The 19,652-nt window shown below is 38.7% G+C and overlaps 1 long non-coding RNA gene across 1 annotated transcript in view; it reads left to right on the plus strand.

Annotated features, from left to right (window-relative positions):
- Positions 1 to 9,967, plus strand: part of LOC136009365 (uncharacterized) — a 48,629-nt gene extending 38,662 nt beyond the window's left edge. The window contains exon 3 of the long non-coding RNA XR_010610528.1: positions 9,881 to 9,967. This is a non-coding gene — a long non-coding RNA (uncharacterized LOC136009365). The remainder of the gene's footprint in view (positions 1 to 9,880) is intronic.
- The last annotated feature ends 9,685 nt before the right edge of the window (positions 9,968 to 19,652 follow it).

Genomic DNA, 19,652 nt, shown 5'->3' on the forward strand with positions numbered 1-19,652 from the left:
CTGAGGGCGCACTCAATCCCACTGTCCATGTCAGCGATGAAGATGTTAAACAAGACCGGTCCCAACACCAATCCCTGAGGGACACCACTCGTTACTGGTCTCCAGCCGAACATCGAGCCATTGACCACAACTCTTTGTGTGCAGCCATCCAGACAGTTCTTTATCCACCGAGTGGTCCATCCATTAAATTGATATCTCTCCAATTTAGAGAGAAGAATGTAGTGTGGGACAGTGTCAAACACTTTGCACAAGTCCAGGTAGACGACATCAACTGCTTTACCCTTGTCCATCAGTTCTGTAGCCCCATCATAGAAGGCCACCAAATTGGTCAGGCAGGATTTCCCCTTAGTGAAGCCATGCTGGCTGTCACCAAGCACCTTGTTGTTTTTCATGTGCCTTAGCATGCCTTCCAGGAAAATCTGCTCCAAGATTTTACCAGGCACAGAGGTGAGACTGACTGGTCTGTAATTCCCCGGGTCTTCCATTTTCCCCTTCTTGAAAATGGGGGTTATGTTTCCTTTTTTCCAGTTGTCAGGAACTTCACCTGACTGCCATGATTTTTCAAATATGATGGCCAGTGGCTTAGCAACTTCATTCGCCAGCTCCTTCAGGACCCGTGGATGGATTTCATCAGGTCCCACGGACTTGTGCGCGTTCAGATTTTTAAGATGGTCTCGAACCAGATCCTCTCCTACAGTGGGCCCAAGGTCTTCATTCTCACAGTCCCTGCGTCTACCTTCTAAGACCTGGGTGGTGCAGTCAGAGCCTTTGCCAGTGAAGACCGAGGCAAAAAAAGTTATTCAGAACCTCAGCCTTCTCCAAATCCTGTGTAGCCAGTTCTTCTGAAAGCTTCCTCAGGGGGCCTATGTTGTCCCTAGTCTGTTTTTTGTTTGCTACGTACCTGTAGAATCCCTTCCTGTTATCCTTAACATCCCTGGCTAGGTTCAATTCTAGCTGGGCCTTAGCCTTCCTAACCTGATCCCTAGCTTCCCGAACAACATCCCTATACTCTACCCAGGCCACCTGTCCTTGCTTCCATTTTTTACAAGCCTCTTTTTTCCTTTGAATTTTCCTCAGCAGCTCCTTATCCATCCAAGGAGGTCTCCTTGCCCTTCTGCCGCACTTCCTTCTATTTGGGATGCAGCACTCCTGAGCTTGTAGCAGGTGATCCTTGAATATCAACCAACAGTCTTGGGCCCCTCTGCCCTCCAGGGCTATATCCCATGGAACCTTACTAAGCAGGCTCCTGAAGAGGCCAAAGTCTGCTCTTTTGAAGTCCAGGGCAGTGAGCTTGCTGCACGCTCTTCTCACTGTCCTGAGGATCTCGAACTCAACCATCTCATGGTCACTGCAGCCAAGGCTGTCTGGAGTGTCACATTTCCAACCATCCCTTCCCTGTTGGTGAGCACAAGGTCAAGCATGGCACCTCTCCTTGTCAGCTCCTCTATTACTTGCAGAAGGAAGTTGTCTTCCACACAATTGAGGAACCTCCTGGATTGCTTGTGCCGTGCAGTGCCATTGTTCCAACAGATGTCAGGGTGGTTAAAATCCCTCATGAGAACAAGGGCCTGTGAGCGTGAGGCTTTTCCTATCTGTCTGTAGAGTGCTTCATCCACAGGTTCTCTTTGATCAGGCGGCCTGTAACAGATCCCCACAGTAATGTCGCCCACGGCTGTTTTCCCTTTAACCCTGACCCACAAACTCTCTGTAAACTGCTCACCTGCCCCCAGACAGAGTTCCATACTCTCCAGCCTATCCCTAACATAAAGGGCAACTCCCCCACCTGCCAGGCCTGTCTTTTCTAAAGAGCCTGTAACCTTCCATTCCAACACTCCAGTCATAGGAGCCATCCCACCATGTTTCTGTGATGCCTATTATATCATACCCCCGTAGATGTGCACACATCTCTAATTCCTCTTGTTTGTTCCCCATGCTATGGGCGTTTGTACAGAGGCATCTGAGACGAGCTCCAATTGAAGCCGGCTCGTTGGCTGGAGCAGCCGGAATATATGTACATTGTTCCGAGCATTTATTATAGGTGTTGGCAACTGACTGGGTGTGTTGGGATGGATTTTGTGCTGTTGTGTGAGAAAAATGTGTTTTCTGGCTGTTCAATAAAGCTAAGAGAGTAAATAGAGAGTAAAAGCAAGTCACTTTGGTTGTTGTTCCTTTCTTAACCTTGTGATGTTGAACATGAGGAAAAGCCAGCTTTGCCCTCTGCAGCTCTCCTTGCCGCAGGCTGTCGCTGTATTTGTTTTAAACTTTCTTCCAATATGTGTTGAACCAAAAGACAGCATTTTGATATTGCAAATGTAGGAGAACTTATTTTTTAAAAAGTAAACTTAGTGTGTCTGAGCCTTCTTTTACTTTTGTCACTGTTATATTGACAGGTTATAAGTCTCAGTAGTAGGCTTCTGGTGTTGCATGGCAGGAAATTCATTTATTCTTTTTGCACTAGGGACCTCCTTGGAAACATCCACCGAAAATTTGATTTTGTGCTTTCTGTTGCAATAGGATAAGACTGGAGCTTCTTCAATTCTTTCAGTTTCTAAACTCAGCAAGAGTTTGAACAGCCGTAACCTGGTAGCCTGAGCACAAACACACCTGTGCAGCTGGTCACCAAAGGACTTTGACAACATTTTTTTCTTGTTCAAATAATTAATTCCTTTGTGCCACAGTTCATTTTTCTATCCTCTTTGTGTAACTCATATGTCTGTTGCTGGTGCTTGGAAACTCTTGTAAATGGGAGTTGTCCACTGTAACTCTGGCAACCTTTTTTCCAAGTACCAGGCATTGCCTTGATCTGTGTAGTTACATACTCTGACTCTGCAAATGCTTTTGTGGTTAAGGTATCTTTCTAGTAGAGTTACAGATTCTTTGCTGTGCTCGCAGGCAGACATCCCTTGCCAGAGATAAATGATAAGAAAAAAATGCAAAACAAGAACAAAACCCCAGTTGCATATTCAGCAAGCCTACAGATCATCCAATAGCACAAGTCACTTGTCTCAGGACTGGGGGATTTCATTAGAGCTATAAAGGCTTTTACTTTTAGGGTGGGTTTTTTGCATATTTGAGGTTTGGATTTGTAAAACACATCCATTGCAGAGATGAGATGGATATGAATTGCAGCAAGGAACTTTTCTTGCATTACATGGGAAAAGGGAATATGCAGACTCCTAATTTAAATATGCATTGACACTGGATATTATGAACAGACTTGGTTCACATTTTGAAGATTTTACAAAGGTAATTTTTACAAAGGAAAGAACCTCAAAAAGAAAAATATATTAGGGAGTGCAAAATGAACAGCAGTCTTTTCAGCTGAAAAATAATGAGTAACATAAAGAAGTCATATATCACTTTCATCATGGAAACAGTCTGGTGATATTTTCCTTGTCCTCAATTTTTTTTCCTGTAACTTTGGGTGTCTGGAGTTCAATCTCCCTGTGTGAATATTTATGCAATAAGTAGCTGGCCTGAATCTACTAGATGTGTTAGACTTCAGATGAGCATCTTTCTAACATGAGAAATCAGTATGGGGATTATTGGACAGTTGGGTCTTTTGTGTAATTTCACAATTGCACACCAAAGATTCTTTAACCTGTTCTCATATTTAATTTTAATATTGCAGGGAGAGTTATTTGAGATTAGTATATTGAAATCACTATAAATTTCATGATCAAATAATTATTGGATTTGGTTTCTAATAACTTCAAATTCCTCAGGACAGGAACTGTTATATTTCTATACCTCAAAAATTTTGAATGCTGAAGAAATAATGAAATATGTGAACAATTACAATAAAATTATGATAAAATTATTATTTTTCTTTGAGATTTTCAGGAACATTTGGCATGGTTTATTCTAATGAGATATTCAAAGCCTTTCATTCAACTGTACAGATATAGATTCACAGAATCACTGAAGTTGGAAAAGACCCTTAAGATCAAGTCCAACTTTGGAACTAACAATGCCAAGTCCACCATTAAACCATGTCTCTTAACTGCAACTTCTACATGTCTTCTAAATACCTTCAGGAATGGGCACTCAACCACTGCCCTGGGCAGCCCATTCCAATGCCTGACTACCCTTTTGGTGAAGAAGTTTTTCATAATATCTAATCTAAACCTCCCTTGGCACAACTTGAGGCAATTTCCTCATGTCTTATCACTTTGGAGAAGAGACTGACGCTCACCTAGCTACAACCTCCTTTCATGTAGTTGTAGAGAGCAATAAGGTCTCCCCTGAGTCTCCTTTTCTCCAGGCTAAACAACCGCAGTTGCCTTAGCTGCTCCTGATAAGCCTTTTTTTCTGTGTTTCAAATTCATTACAAAATAGCTGATTCTTAAATAATTTATACTGTATGTGAAATAAATGTGGAGTCATAGGACATCAAATATATTGTATTTAGTGAAGGCACAATAAAATAAATGAACTGATTCAAGTATGTTCAGTGTTGTTGTAAATAAAAATATGTATTTTAAAATGTCCTAAACAAAATATTGTTCACTGTTCTAAAGACAGATTTTGAATGACTACATATCTGTAATCATGACAGATAAAATTAAAGACAGAATAGTATTTTACAAGCTGATCTGCTAAGGTTTAAGGTGAGAAAGGACAGACTTAAAAAATTTTGATTCATTCTATTTTGGGTAAATTTGGATGCTAATTTCATAAAAAGTTTATTGGCATGTACTGCTGACCTTTATTCTTTTGAAACCTTCCCGTCTCACCTTCTCAAATTTCCGTCTTTTATCTGACCTTTATTAAACCCAGATAATTTGTTGTATCTAAAATTTTTACTGTACCTATAATTGATAGAAGATCATTCTTGTGATATAATATATATAGCTTGCTCCAGCACACAGTGAAGCCCTTGAAGACTACAAGGGCTATGTCTACACTCTGAAGCAGAACAGATCAATAACACTTAATTCGCAGGGTAAAATAAAGAATCGGAAATTATTTAGATTTGAAAGGGCTGCTGGAGGTCACTTAGTCCAACATCCTGCTCAAAGTAGGTCCATATAGATCAGGTGCTAAATAACTTGTACAATTGTTTTAAATATCTCCAAGGATGGAGATACCCCACCACCTCTCCTAGTAAAACAAATGAATGAATGAATAAATAAATAAATAATCTAATAGGATAGCAATATTAGACACTTTCGGTATTTTGGAGTGCTTCTAGTCTCATCGCATAGACTGAATACCTGTCAGTACCAGGATATTTTAGGCGTGCTTGCAGATCAAATCTTCTGGCTTAGCTTTATCTAAAGAAATTGAGTTCACGCAGTTCAAGAATAGTTTGCCATGTGAACCAAGTAGAGACAGTCACTGCAGAAGAGCTTTCCTGAGATAAATGAGAATGTTCACGTTGTCACACAAGGTTTTCTTGTCAGAAGAACCCCTGTCATGACCTCCTGCTAGTTCACTTCTACTTCTTTATTTTCTTCGTTGACAGCTTTAATGAAAAACATGTCTGAATTTCTTTGTATGATAACAGTGAAGGCTCCTCCAATTTTCATGGGCATTTCTAGCAGAGAGATACCTTCAAGCTCCCCACAAAGCTATAGTAAATTTAGCATTTGCTAGAAATGAGAAGATGAGACAGACTTCTTGCTTGATAATGATATCTACAGGAATGGGATCTCAGTATGATTGTCTTTCTCTATGAAACATCAGCTTAGGAAGAAAATTCTGGGATAGGGTAAGATGTCAGCTAACTGTAGGCTTACACCAAACGTATCAACATTATAAATAGAGGCACGAAGTAAAGATTTAATTTTTTTTCTCCTCCCCCCCCCCCAAAAAAAAAGAAACTTTGTTGAATAGTGAAATTTTGGTTATATATTCTTTTTCCCACAGACATGTCAGTGAGAGAGTCAGGTTTTGCTATAACAATGTGAACCATGCTAGGATTCAGACGAATCAAGATACAGTTTTTCAGGAAATCATGTTTTCCTGTGCCTCACGTTGATTCTGAAGAAAGTCCTCATCACTTAATCTTTCTACAGGGTGAGATCTTGCCAGAGTGAGTCCTAACTGAAGTTTAGCATTTTGAATGTTAATTGAGACCTGTAAATTATAGCCAGTGAGCAAATTATGCTCTTGGTTATGCTGGTATAGCTAAGCAGCCACTCAGATACTTCTATATTTCTCGAAGTTGGAGAACACAGTAGTTTTCAATCTAAACTCAATTTAAGGGAAAAAAGCAAAACTGAGAACAAATCTGAAACTTCTATGGCAGTATAACATGAATTTTCTGTAACGTAGTATAAAGTTCTGCTTTGCAAATGGCCTTTGCCCCTGCACAAATGGATTTGTGAGGATTTATAGGTATGGTACCAAAGCAATCATTGCAAATATGTTGCTACATACACTGTAATTTAAAACTCACAGACATGTTTGTACACTGTTCTATTTTTCCTGTAGTCTTGTGAGAAGTTTTAAAAGTTTTGGTGGCTTGGCAGTACGTAACTTCAATGCTGAGTTCTCTTTCTTCCTATTTAAATACACAGCCAATAAACAGTCAGGTCTGGTGGCATGAGGCTAATCTTAAAGTTATGCTACCCTGAAAACAGTCCAAAATACCTTCAACACTTTCCCATGGTTTTTTTTCCTCAGTCTTTATTCCATGTCAAACCTGTCTTAGTCCAGGTGATTCTTAGAATACAAAGTATGGTGAATATCATATCTGAAATACAGCTCTAAATTCTGTTTAGATGATGTGGAAAAAGCTACTGATGCTTCCTCCTAGTTGCCGTGTGTGTGTGACTGCTTCTGGCATCTTAGGATAAATGACAAGACTGAAAAAAACAGAAATAAAAACAACAGGATGGATGCACATAAGCAAGAATTGGAAGACACTAATTTTCTCACATTATCTAAGTACTGTTTGTGGCTCTGTTCCATATTTATATTAGTTGCTTTTCTCAATCGCCAAGCAGTTTTCAGGACCTTCCATAAAGGAATGTTTTGTGATAACTGTTGTATAGGTGAGGCACTGGCACAGGCTGCCCAAGAAAGCTTTGAATGCCCCATCCCTGGCAGTGTTCAAGACCAAGTTGGATGTGGCCTTGAGCAACCTGGTCTAGTTAAAGGTGTCCCTGCCTGTGGCAGGCGAGGTGGAGCTACATCTTTAAGATCCCTTCCAAAACAAACCATTCTGTGATCTAACACCAAAATACTCAATTTAAGAAAACAAGCAGCATAAAAAGTATTAGGGAGAAAAAATATAATTCATTAAAATAAAAGTGGTGCAATAAGACTGCCATTAGCTTCACTGTTAAAAATAAAATTAGTTTTACAAAGTATAGAATAGTCATATTCCACCCTATTTTATCTGATGACTTCAGTGGAATAGTATGAGGAATAAATCTGGTTGTAATCCCCAAGCAGCAAGCAACCTCTCTTTATTAAAAATAAAGCATCCCGTTTAATAGAAGACATCAATTATCCTACGCTTTCTGTTAAGGGTAAATCAGAGGTAACTTAATGGAATCAGTAGAGTGGTACTGAAGCTAAACTGTTCAGAGGTTAAATTTTGACAGATAAGAGTCTTTCAAAAATGTCTTATTATAAGCATATTTTTATGATCCTTCAATTCAAATGAAGGTGGCATAGAAATTGAGTAAGGTATATCATGTCCTTTACTCTATGTAAACAAAGCAAAGGACGTAGGGAATTTCCTAGACTTCAACCATCTTTTTATTTTTAATTGATTGTATTGTATTTTTTTCATATAAATGAAATATTCTGAATTCCTGACAAAACTGTAACTATTGCACACAGCTAGAAACACAAAAATATTGGATGATGTGCAGACATGATTCAAAATGGTGCCATGTCAACAAGGCATCTTATTTCAGTACAGTGCTTAAAATGATGTAGACTTACCAGAGGAGCCTTCTTGATGTCAAAGGTGATGACTCAACACTAATACACAGTTATTCTGCCTTTATTGGTATCTAATGGACAACATGAGTAATAGTTCGGGACTTGGAAGCAGTTTTAAATTTTCTCAACATTAAAGCACTAGCTGGAAAGTTAATTATGCACAAATTATTTGACTTAATGCAGATATAATTTGGTCACATTTTTAGGATCATATTATAGAAGAAACTAGAACAGAAAATATAAGGTTCCTTATAGTCCTTTATTCTTATGCTCAGTGATGCATTTTCTCTGTCAGTTTGATATGATACCTCTTTCAGTCTGCATCTTTGATCCCCTCATCATAGAGTCATTTAGGTTGGAGAAGACCTTCAAGATCAACAAGTCCAACCATTAACCTAACACTGCCAAGGCCACCGCTAAACCTTGTCCCTGAGTGCCACATCTACACTTTTAAATACCTTCTAGGCTGGGGACCCAACCACTTCCCTGGGCAGCTTGTTCCAATGCTTGACAACACAATTGGTGTAGAGATTTTTCCTAATATCCAATGTAAACTTCCTATGGCATAACTTAAGGCCATTTCCTCTTGTCACTTTTTACTTGGAAGAAAAGACCAACATCCACCTCACTAAAACCTCCTTTCACATAGTTGCAGAAAGCTATAAGGCCTCTCGTAAGCCTCCTTTTCTCCAGGTTAAACAGCCCCAGTTCTTCCCTCAGATGCTGCTCATAGGACTTGTGCTCTAGGCTCTTCACCAGTTTCATTTCTCTTCTTTGGACATGATCCAGCACTCATTAATGCTGTTTTTCCTGTGTGAAGCTGGAAGAACTGTGTTTTAGGGGTATGGATACATAGCACATGAAATGTAAATCTGTCAGCATTTTCTCAGCATGTCTTTTGTCCAGGGCAGCCCCAAATATGCCTCATGTGAACCACTCACCACAGGAAGCCCAAGTCCCACTTTCCCCAAAGTTGTTTTAGCACTTGTTAATTCTTTTTATTTTGTGTTTGGATAGTTCCTTTCAGTAACAGGAAATGCTTTAACCTAAAAAGCAATAAAAAAACCAAACAGTAGAGTGTTCCTCAAAATGTTACTGGAGGTAGCTGAGCATCTTGCTGCTTCTTGGCATGATAGGTACCTAGTACAGTACAGGTTTAGCAATAAAAGACAGGTGATCCGTATGAAAGTCATGACAAGAGGAAGCAGTTATTTCCTTAGCATGACAAGTTTTGACTACAATGACACCTTGGTACTACTCATTGTCTTCAGCTTTCTGGGCACAAGGCCAGATATGGTCAGGTGAGGATCTCTTTATGCCCTACAGACATCATGCTCATTTGTTTTGATGTTGTTTAATAATAGAGTTATGAACTCTTGTGCTTTGTTCATACAGGAGGAGTTGATTAGGTTTTCTTGATGATAATAAGTATAATAAATATATGCCCATGCTATTACTGTGTGTATTCAAAAGCAGTAAATTGCTCATCATTATTCTATTGCAGGAATGAAACTAGAAGACTACCATTACACAAATAATGATGGCTATCACTCTTTAATCAAACACATATAATTTTATGGCTTACATGTTAACTAATGGCTTATTAGTTAACTGATAGCCATAGAGACTGATTTGAGGTTGATCCATTGATCATAACACAAGACTCAGAGAGGATCCTGGTTGATATGACAAAAAAAAAGTAGTTTAAAAGTATGGGTAGTGCCTTGTTTTTATCAGTAGTAATCACCTTTTCCTATTTCTAGAAGCTGAGATGAAGACAGATATATCTAGATTTGTACTGTGATGGTGATTCTCTATAATATAACCTCCTCTGCCTGTAGCCCTCTCTGTAACAAACTGTGGGGAAGAGCTTTAGTTGTCAGTGTTTCAAGCATTCACAGCTGACCTCTGCTAGGTCCTCAAAACATAGCACTAGCAATACAAACATTTAAAAATATGCCTTTTTTTTGCTTTAAAGATTGTGACATAGACTTGTGCATCTCTAAAAGAACAAATCATACTGCACTTGACTACAAGAACACTTGATGAAACATACTGTTTTGGGGACAATTTGATAAACCACGGATTTTTCTAGAGCTACAGGAAAAGGCGAAGAACTGGGGTAGCAAGCATGGCAGCTTGTAAACAGAAGGAAGGTAAGAACAACATTGCCTGTGTTCAGACCAATAATCCCATTTGCATCCCTGGAGCTGGTGAGATAAAAAATTACTTTCAAAGCCTTGGTTAGAACAGACAGGTAGTCTTCCCCGCTGTATTGCAAAATCATTTGATTTTGCAGCATTTCTTTCTTTCTCCTGACATTAAATAGCACTTTGTTTCAAAATGCCACTGCTTGCCAAAAGAAGGCTAGAAGATTTCAGTCCCTCAGGCTTACTGAAGGGGTCCTGCTTGGTGCAGCATACTCTGATGTCCAAACTACAATGAGGAAACTGCAGAAATCTACCTGGATGGGTTGAGCAGGTCCTCTTGTCTAAGGCTGTGAGCCCTGAAAAACTACAGGAGCACTTGGAGAAACTGGAGACCCTGAATCATGACGTTCATAAGTATAATAGTATATAGAACTTTCAGGGACCCATCACTCTAGCAGTGCTTGTTTTTATTTTACTTCTGTGGTTGTTGAGGAATGTATGTGTGTGTGTGAACTCCTTTTATTATTATTTCATGTTTCAGGACCTGAGAACTGGAAATGCCATTTTATCTAGGATATTCTCACCAGGAGACATTGCTAACTTTTGCTAAATGCAAATGGAACTAGAGTCTAAGGTTATCAGCACACCTTAGGCAACCAGAAAAGTGTGAAAATCCATTTTCTAGCTTGAAGGTCTAGATATTATTTAAATAAATGAGACTAGACAATGTTTAATTTCCTTTACTTGAAAATCAGAAAGAGAGCCCAAAGCTGAGAAAATGGAAGATTGTCCTTAGGACTCAGAGGTGGAAGTGGGAGTCAATAGGTTGATTAATCTAAGCATTTGAATCAATCTTCTGTTTTTTAGTTCCCAAGTTTGGATAATACTTTCTGATTGGAACAATTTTTAACCTGTTTACAAGTTGAGTAGTGGTATAAAAAGGATGAATTGCCCATATTACAGAATCAATACAAATATTGAACTGAAATACGGGAAAAGATTTTACTCTTTGGCAAATGTCAGATGAGTTCAAAGGGAGCTTGGATGTAAATACCCAGGAGAGGATTTTACCTCATTTACAGAAGTGCGTGTAGCATTTAAGCAGTTTAACTGCTGAAGGTGACGAGTGGAAGAAATGGTTTCTGCTTTTTTATACTATCTTTTTGACTCTTTATATATATTTTCAAGCAAGCTTTACTGTTGCTGAGGTGTATGGTCTCTTCTATTAAAATCTATAATTAAAATAGTGTTGTAGCAGTGTTAGCTAATGAGAGTACTGTTTGTGTCTCTTGAGACTGCTTGCTGGAGCGTGGGAGCTCCAGGGCACTTGTGATGCAGAGGACAGGAGGCTTCTGTGCTGGCTGAAAAATCCAAGTTTTGCCCTGTGGGAAATTCTGAAATTCTGTAATGTTTTCATCCTAAATAATAAAACTTTAAATTTCTCCCAGGAGATAATTTTTCCAGAGAATTATGGTTTGGAAACATCAAAATGATAACAGTAAAATGCTTTCTTTTCCTTAGTTATGTCCAAATGCTTATTTCTGGCAATGCCTGCTTCAACAACACTAACTCCACATTCCCATTTATGGCATGGAGCTTAATATTTCAGATGGAACTGTAGAGAGAAATCAATACTAAACATTGTTTTTTGAGTTTGAATAAGTCTAATAATTTCCCACCAGAAACATACTCAAAATTAACATTTTATTTTTGACCAAACAACATTTTGCAATAGACAGCTGTGCTGTAAAACTTAACATTTAAACAGTTCTGTCTGTTGTTTCTTAATTTCAATCTCATATTGCACAAGTCAGCACTATGAAAAGCTCTACTTCTTCAGCATTTAGGATTTGGTACTAGCTGCTGTCTTTGCTTGCTATTGCCTTTTTTTTTTTTTTTCTTTTGATGAAGAAACTCAAAACCAAAACATAATCAAAACCCAAACTGTCTTTAAAATACCAGAATTATTGCAAACTAATACGGCATTAAAAAATCACTCTAGGATAGATTTTGCTGTAGTTTACAGCTGCCATCAAGCTTAATATCTGTATCATGGTGCCTTTCTGCTCCCAAGGCTCGCTTATATTATAACTTTTTTTTTTATGTTGAGGCTGGTTCATCATGAAAAGAACAACTGCTCTTTGTCACCCTCAATCTTTTCAAGGTGGTTTAGATTGTTTAAGGTCTTTTTGGAAGAGCATAAGGGGCAAATAACTGTCTCGTATATCCAGGGACCTGAGATTTTTTCATGTCTGTTCCGTTCCTGACTGAATTTTCTTCACACATGCCTAGCGAGGAATCTCTGCTCTTTCAGAATGGCGCAGGCAAATCAGCCGATTCCCAAAGCTCTGCTGATGATTATAGGATGTACTGTGACTACAGGGAAATGAAATAAAAGTAGAGAAGCATACAAGAGCATATGGTATTCAGCTTGAAGATAAGGGAATTGGTGATGAGCTAATAAGAAGGGTGCAACTGCATTGCCACAAATTGTGCTGAATATGTATGCTTTGGAGGCTAATAACCATAATTTCAAAACTGATGAGTACAGTCTCAGATTGAAACAACAAAAAAAAAATTCTATTCCATTGCTTAATTTTTTAATTTTTTTTTTTACCCCCCAATTGTTTTGGTTTTGTCAAACAGTTTGATAGAAAATGAAAGTGAAAAACAATGTGGAGAGCCAAAGAGATTAAATGAGAAGTGAATGTAGTTAATTTTTTTCCTTAGCGCTTGAAGCGTGGGTAATCTTAACATTTCTGACAGTATGTAAATAACAGCAAATGCAAACTCTCGACGAATTTCAGCCGCAGTTTCTCATGAGAAGACAGTAAGATCAGAACCAGCAATACAACAGAGATTGCATAGATTATTATTATTATTTGTAATAATACTTAGCAGTACGAACACAGAGAGCAAACTCTGGATTGTTACAGTGACTGATGATGTCAGTGTAGAACAGCCCTGGGGCCAACAGACTCTTTACTGTCACACATCTGCAGGTGATGGCCCTGCCACCCCAGAGGTGTGCTGCTGTGCTACCTCTGCCTGAAAGGGACATGGCCCGTGTCTGGTAAAGTGTGGTACAGTGAGGACAAGGAAGGGAAGAACTGTGCCATGTAGGAAAGCCTTTATGTGGCTTTACATTTTAAAATATGTATGGGTTAGTACTTTAGAGGGCAGCAGCTTGCCTCTTATAAGACCTACAGCTTCAGGCTGCCCACGTGGGTGCAGCAGTGGATCAAAGCTTTTATCTGTTAAGTAGTTGTACAAAGTATATAATATGAAGCCATTAATTCATCTGTTAAAGAACTGGTTTTGATTTTAATGAAATGTTTTTGATTTTAATATTTTTTTATTTAAACTAATAAATCAATTAAGTTTTGTAATTAATTTAATATCCAAGAGCCCTTACAGTGATAAAAACACTTAGGAATACTTAATTTTGTTAAAACATCATAATAGAAAGCAGAGAGTATCTGTTGAAATTCAAGTACCATACACTCTGGACAACAACCAGTCAAGAAAATGAACTGTGGTACTTGCCTGAAGATCAGACACTTATGGCAACTTTTAAGTCAATTGCCTGGTTGTAAATTGGTGGTTCCTTGGAGCATGCCTATGTCTTCCTTTGTGTTTGTACAAAAGCAAGTAAATGGAGAGATATAGCTCATACCAGATCTTGCAGACTGAAACAGTTTGTGAGGTTGTTTTATACGCTGTCAGTTTGAAATTCCTGTATGCTTTTAAATCCTGGCTTGAATCTGTCTCTTAGGTATGCATATTACCATAGTGTTGATATGGATCGAGAGGGAGCACTTCCAGTGAAGGAAAATGGTAGCAGCAGAGTTGCTGCTGTTACTGTGGTTGAGGGTTATAGCCCCTTCTTTACATGCTCTCACACAGTTCCTGGGTGTGGTTTTTGGGCTGTCATAGACCAGGGTTTCTATACATAAGTCAGCATAAATGAGGCAATTTGCTCTAGAAAGGAGATAGTATATCCAGACAGTTATAAAACATGACATGCCCTTCCTGGAAAATAGAACCTGTTCTATTTTATTTATAAGTATAAATGCAGCTTGTGATCTCACTATAGCTCTTCTTCCAGGTGCCAGCTGACCTTAAATGACATGCCCTCTTTAACGGGTTCTGCATACAAACTAGGGTCTCTTTTCTCCCACTTGATGTCAAGTGTTACTAGCCTTGGAGAGCAGGAACTAAAGACCTGATACTAATTTAGGCAGGAGAACAAACAAGAACAAGCACCAGTAAACGTGCCCTGATCTAATTTTTTCTTGGTCTGCAGTGGGAGAAAAGTGGTAGGGGAAGTTTGTTCCCAACCTCAGCAGCTCCCCTGTGTTTCAAGGACAGAAAATGTTCGGTTCATAACAAAAAGATCTCATTCTAATCAGTCGAGATCATGGGGAAAAAGGTAAAGCAATAGTATTTTGGCATGGGCTAAAGTTAATAATTCAGTTAGAGCTATTAGTCATTACATACCAACCAGTGCAACTCTGTCCCCTTCTCTGTATTTTCAAGAAGAAAATGATGATACAAGACTTTCCTAAATTCTAAGCATCCATATTCATGTGTCTGTACACCTATTTTAACATAAATATTATGGAGATCTGTACTAGATGTTTCATAAATTGTGTTAATGGGTCACAATTACTCCTGACATTATATTCCCAGAATTGTTCCTCAGTAAAAAGCTCACAAATCTTTTGCATGCTTTAAAAGTAAACAGCTGGAAATGGTGAAGGACAACTTTCCTGGTTATGTCTCTTACTAAAAAGCATACAGACTATTTATGTACATGGCAGCAACAAGAGATTTTGAGCAGAAAACACTCTATTATAGTGTCATCAATTAATTTGTCAACGTTAGAACTATTTCGATAGCACAAAGGAATGTGCCAGGACATCCTGTTTACAAAACAGCACCTGAAAAACATGCAAAATCTGATTCTTACTGGTTTTGTTTGTATGAGATATTATGAGAGTGAACTGCATAATATAAAAGACTGCATTAAATGTCTAACACAAGCTAAGTTGTGAAAAACAGAGAAAAGCTGCTACAGGATTATTAAACAGTCAACAGAACCTGATAATTACCATTAAAAAAACCCTGCCCATCTTTGAAAATGGTAAAACTCAGAGGTAGGTAACGAACTAGAGCTGTTGCCAATGGCACTATGTATTAATAAAGAATTTATTTTTGCTTTCAATATGTCTTTGGCAACATCAGAAATTACTAGCTTGAAATAGTCTGCCTTTGCCTATCTCACTGTGCAGTTGGGACAAACGATTTAAGATGACCTGCTGCATCTCAGGGTTCAGTCCTACACAGTTGTGGACCAGAAAAATTGGGTCATTTTTCCCCATTGTCAAAGATGGTGCAACCTATCACGTGGCAGTGCATCATCCAGTCTTCACAGAAAACTTGTCGTGAATTGCTTGTTTCCCATTTGGCTGTGCCACAGCTTTTTCTTACATTTCAGCGTGGCTTTCATTTCCAACTTCAACTAACATCATGTGAACAATCATCTCTGTTAGATGATTGCTCTATCCTTCACCTTTACTGTTTTGGGCAGGGTCCTGACCATAAACTCTGGCAGAGCTTTGAACTGCAGATTAATAGGAAAGCTAAGGGTGACTATGTTCCAGATAAGCGTTACAGATGAATACGAAAACTGTATATATGAGATGAAGAAATGCTCATTATACCGTCACTACTCTAAATGAAACAGAATTTGTATCAGGAAAGAGATAAATTGTAAGAGTTAAGGGTTGTGCCCCTAGAATACAAAGGAAATACATTATGTAAAAGCATATTTCACATCTACAGAAGCACCTTAGCATGGGGAATCTGATCAGAAAACTGGTCTGGAAGGGATCCAGGAAGGTCAGTTGGTCTATGCCCTGCTCCCAGGCAGGATAAGCTATATATAGATCATCCCTGACAGACAGCTGTGTTATATCCTGATGGAAAAAACCCCAACCAACCCAACCAAACAAAAACCAAACCAAACCTGTGAGAGAGACACTATAGCTCCCCAGGCAGTCTACTCCATTACTCCATTAGACAGCCTATCTCTTGCTGCAGTGTAAGCCCCTGCTTCTTTTCCAGTCATTAATCAATAGAGGAAAAAATAGGTTTATTCCCCTTTTCTTTGCAGCAAGCATGTATTACAAAGAGCAGAATGTGCTCAGGAGAGTGTTTTACTTACGGAGATTGTGATATGGGACATACTCTCTTCTCAATTTTAGCAAAGCCAGTGTGCCTATTCAGTAATTAAGCTTGTCTAAATCATTACCTATCTTTACAAGTTACTGAACAAAAAGCTAAAGTGTTAATTTAAATCTTGCTAGCAACTCCCCACCACCTTTCCCTGTGGGTGCTTTTAGCTGTGTCTACATGACAGGCACACACATGTACTCTGTACGCACTCTGCCCTGGCCTCAGACCAGGCATTCATGAGCTGTGTGTGAAGGATCATGTTTACAGGACGTGGTTATTAAGCTTGTTAGTCTGTGGGCCAGCTCAGAAAGCAATCAAAGGAAACTCTCACCCATCTAGAGCAGCCTTTTTTAGTACTACAGGACTGCCTGCCTAGGGAGGTTACTGTGGGTCAAGCCAGGACACAGGCATGGCTGGGCATGAGCTGCTCCACAAGAAATGTGCATGTAGGAGGCATGGAGTGAACATTCGGTACAGAGGAGTGGCAGGGTGACTAATTAAAAGACGTCTCCCTATTTTCCTCACCCAGCGATGAAGCTTTGTTAATTGGTAGCACCATGGAAGTCTGGCCACCATGTACCTTGGGTGATGTGGCAAGAGCTCAGCTACAATGAGTGCGCTGGGTAACGCTGTGAGAGTCAGGCCACCATGTGCCTAGGGTGATGAGGCAAGACTCCAGCTACAATGTGACATGGAAGAGACACAACACAGGACTATATATAGAGGAAATCTGGTGCCCAGAGTGGCCTGTTAGTTGCAGACCCTTGCATAGAAGTAAGACTACAGGCCTTGGCTCCTGAGGAGCTCTGATCTTGTATATGGGCTGCCGTTGGCTGGTGAGTCAATGGGAGAGGGCTCATGGGGAACAGGGCCAACAGGAACAGGATATGCAAGGGTCTCTGTGCCAGGAAGGCAGTGTCTTCTAATTTCACGCACACCCTTCTCCAAAATGTCACTCCCATATCTTAGCCCTAAAAAGTACTCTTGAGTGATATAGCTTACTTGACGTTGAGTAAGGGGCAAATTATGTCAGCTTTAATATATAGTATGGAGGAACTGGAACACAACATACCCTAGCACATGGATTTCTGTGCATAGATGTGCCCACGCAGGTACGTAAAAGTAGAATTTAGCTCAGACACATATGTCTTTCACCTGACATTTTCCTCTTTTCTGCTTTTTCACTATATTTCTGACTGACCCTGGTTTCTGCAAAGTACAGTATGAATTCAATAGCTTTCACATATTATTGAAACTAGAGTTCACCCTTCCTTAATACTAAACTAGAAAATTACAAAAGTACACAAATTTAGGTTTAATACCTTCTCTAATCTAATCCGTCCTTTATAACATATTTGATTCATTCTGATACAAGATACTTTCAAGAAAAAGAAACACTGCTGAGTGGTTGAGTCAGGAGTTAGGAATTTTCTGGCGTTTATGCTTGTGTCCACATTAAAACAGTGAACACATTATTGTGGCAAAGAATCCCCACCTCCACCAACTGAACAAAACAAAAATCATGTATTGAGCTTGGCAGAACTGTGAGAGTACACATGTATTTGTTTCAGAACCCTTACAGTATTTCCTTTACTTCTATGCATACATTGACATTGTGAGCACGACATGATAATGAAAATAATACTAACAATTTGCAGTAAGATTCTAAAGCTTCTTAATGAAATGGAAGAAATTGGAGATAACACTGCATTGTGTAGTGTGTTTGGACTATGGATTGTGTATTTCTGTTCTTGAAAAGTCTGAAAATAACTCTGTATTGCTAGACATATAACAGATATAAGAACATACCTCCTGTCTGTACAAGCAGTCCACATCGATGCCTTAAGTGTAACCATTCGAACCTTTGCAAGTCCTATTCTTCCATCAGTCAAAAAGTGGATATGTTTTCCCTTACGTATATTTTATGAATGTAGAAGACTGGCATATATATAACTAAGACAAACATTCCTGATGAAAGCTTGCCTGAAATCCATCTTTCTTTCACATCTGGGCATAAGGCTTGGGAAGAAGGGTGGGATTTTTCACTTTCTGCAGACTATTTTGCTTTCCTCTGACAACTTCCTGATTTTAGTCTTATGGTAAAATTTTAAAATGTCACTTTTATTTATGAATAATTAATTATATATATTTATGTATGACTTTTCAGCATTTAGTTTTAAAGGGGAATGTATGTCTAAGAACACATAAATACAGAGAAAGTACATTAAAAGAGCAATTTTTTTCTATAGTATTTTTAGAAGACTTACACGTACATAGGGACAATGGAAATGTGAGATTTTCTGTACAATAGAAAATACGTTAAGGTCAGAACTCTCCCACTGATTCTAGCAGCAGAGATGTATTCTTTCCTAGGTTTAAAACCAGTATCAACAGACTTGGTGAAGACATTTAAATCTGCAGAGGTTTGGGATTCTTCTTGTTGCTAAGAATCTCAGAATGTACACATCCTTAAAAAAGTATGTTTTTCAGACATATCCCATCTTGTTTTTTTCCATGAATAATAGATTAAAAAGCCTAAAATTTGGCTTTCAGCCACCAAGTTAGAGCCTTGCATGAGGTGCAATGTAACTAGGAATTTCAAATACACTGATGCTCAATGCCTTCTCAATCTGCAGGCTAATCAGGATGGTGCAGATCATTTATTCTGCAGCCTGATGCAGCTTGTTGTTGTTACCTTTGGGCAACCTTCTCCAGACTGCAATGGTACCTTTTCTCTACTGGCAGTTGAATCAGGAAATAGGCCTGAATTCTGAAATTGTGACTATGACCTTACCTGCTTGTTTAAGGATAAATACTCCTTTTAGTCATGTCTACAATGACTTATTACATTCTGGGGCTTAATATTTATAAAACCCTTAGACAAAAGGTATTGCATATTGCAAATTACAGTTACAGGATTATGCCCTGAAGTCCTTTTTTTTTCCAGTTTGACTGATCAGTGGGATTTTCACTGAATTAGCATTTGGCCTGTTTGTTAGTATGTACTAAGAGAACTATTCTAGCTTGTTTTGACTACTTTAAGGAGGATTTAAACTGTTCCAAGCTGCGTTAAGGAAGGCAAAATCAGAATCATTCTTTCTCTCAACCCTGTGTTGAGGTTCTGAAGCATTTTAGCTTAATACACATTAAAATTCCTTGTTTATACATTAAATCAAAATATAGAGAGTCTATAGGGAATAAAAAAGAGATTGGGTAAAAAATGCCTTAGATGTGACTCATGATCGTGAGTATTCAGTTCAGAAATCTGAACTCAGGTTTGCCTAAATGTCAGAGGATGTTGCTTGTATGTAGGATTAAACTTTCAACATTTTCCTTGTTCTGTTCTTGCTGTACTCCATC

This window comes from Lathamus discolor, chromosome 2 (genome assembly GCF_037157495.1).
Source record: "Lathamus discolor isolate bLatDis1 chromosome 2, bLatDis1.hap1, whole genome shotgun sequence".
NCBI lineage: Eukaryota > Metazoa > Chordata > Aves > Psittaciformes > Psittacidae > Lathamus > Lathamus discolor.